The sequence below is a fragment of the Lepisma saccharinum genome, chromosome 3, assembly GCF_977018435.1.
Source record: "Lepisma saccharinum chromosome 3, izLepSacc3.1, whole genome shotgun sequence".
Classification (NCBI taxonomy): domain Eukaryota; kingdom Metazoa; phylum Arthropoda; class Insecta; order Zygentoma; family Lepismatidae; genus Lepisma; species Lepisma saccharinum.
The window spans coordinates 119,472,947-119,474,240 of NC_139231.1; positions in this window are offsets into that span (position 1 = coordinate 119,472,947).

A 1,294-nucleotide genomic window follows, 5' to 3' on the forward strand; every position below is an offset into this window, starting at 1 on the left:
TCTGCTGGTTTGGCTAAGTCCAGTTTTCGAGCCCGATCGCTTTCGATGTTCAACAACGCCATCTCACTCTTGTCATGTCATTGTTCTTCTCAAGTAATTTTCCTTCAATATTAGCTTGGAAAACGAGAGCTGAGAGCTTATGAAGACGTCACCAAATGTAGCATAAGCAGTGCATACGTCAGGAATGCTATTAGCGGAATTGAGCAACTTCGCAGATATTCGAAATGTTTCTTCTTTTGATTTCAGTTGATACTACATTCCGAAAACAAACAATTTCTGTAGCTATAGTGCAAGATACATTATTTATTCATATTTCTCCCAGAAATTAGTTGTGGATTCCAGCAACTGTCTATCAGTGTGTTCCGTTAGGGCCGTGGGGCTTAAAAAATGTGAAACTTAATTTGTTCCATACTCTTAAATTTATTATCACTTGATTTACTAGAATATCTAAAGCAGGGAAGAAAATCTTTTCTTTAGAACAATCCAATTGGTCGAGTAAGCCAACATCTTTTGTCAGTTCCGTCTGGTAGAAATCGACACTTCTATTTGCCACCTTCTGACCATTTCTTTAGCTCAATTTTCCAACACTCCGAAGCTCATTAACATTAAGACAAGGTTGGAGACAGGCTGCATGCCTCCTCGTGGAATATGCTGGAATGTTTTAAAATTTTGTAAACAACATTTACAAGTTCCAATTTACTTTGGAATACAAGCATTAAGACGAAGTGCAATGAAGACATTTTTTCCTTTCGTAATGCAGAGGCTTCGGCTATTTCTGCATTTTTCTTTGATTATCTTTAAGATTATTTTCTATTTGCAGTTATAAAAATATAATGTTTGGTTGAAATATATTTTAACACCGAAATGAAAACTTTTGTGAACTATCGGTATTTCTTAATTTTGGTCCTCGAAACTTGTGCGCCCCCGCGGTGTTATTTACGCCCCTGGCCTGGCACCATCATTTATGAGCATGCCACAGGATTGAGAATAGCTCTTACGATTAACACAATAATAAATATTAATAATAAGAAACCAATTTGAAGAGTACCGAAACCTTCTTTCTTTCTCCTACTACTAATAATAGCATTGTTATTTTAATATGTATTTATTCATTATTATATTACTGTTAGTGTTATTATTAGTAACTAACCGTAATCGTGTATTCATTTGTGGTTGGCGTTCAGAAAAAAAAAAACACTTTAGGAAAAAATAGTGTGTAGAATGCAAGATTTTGACAGTGTAGATAAATTTAAAACATTTCCGGCCCCGAAAATCGAAAATCTTCGCACTTGGT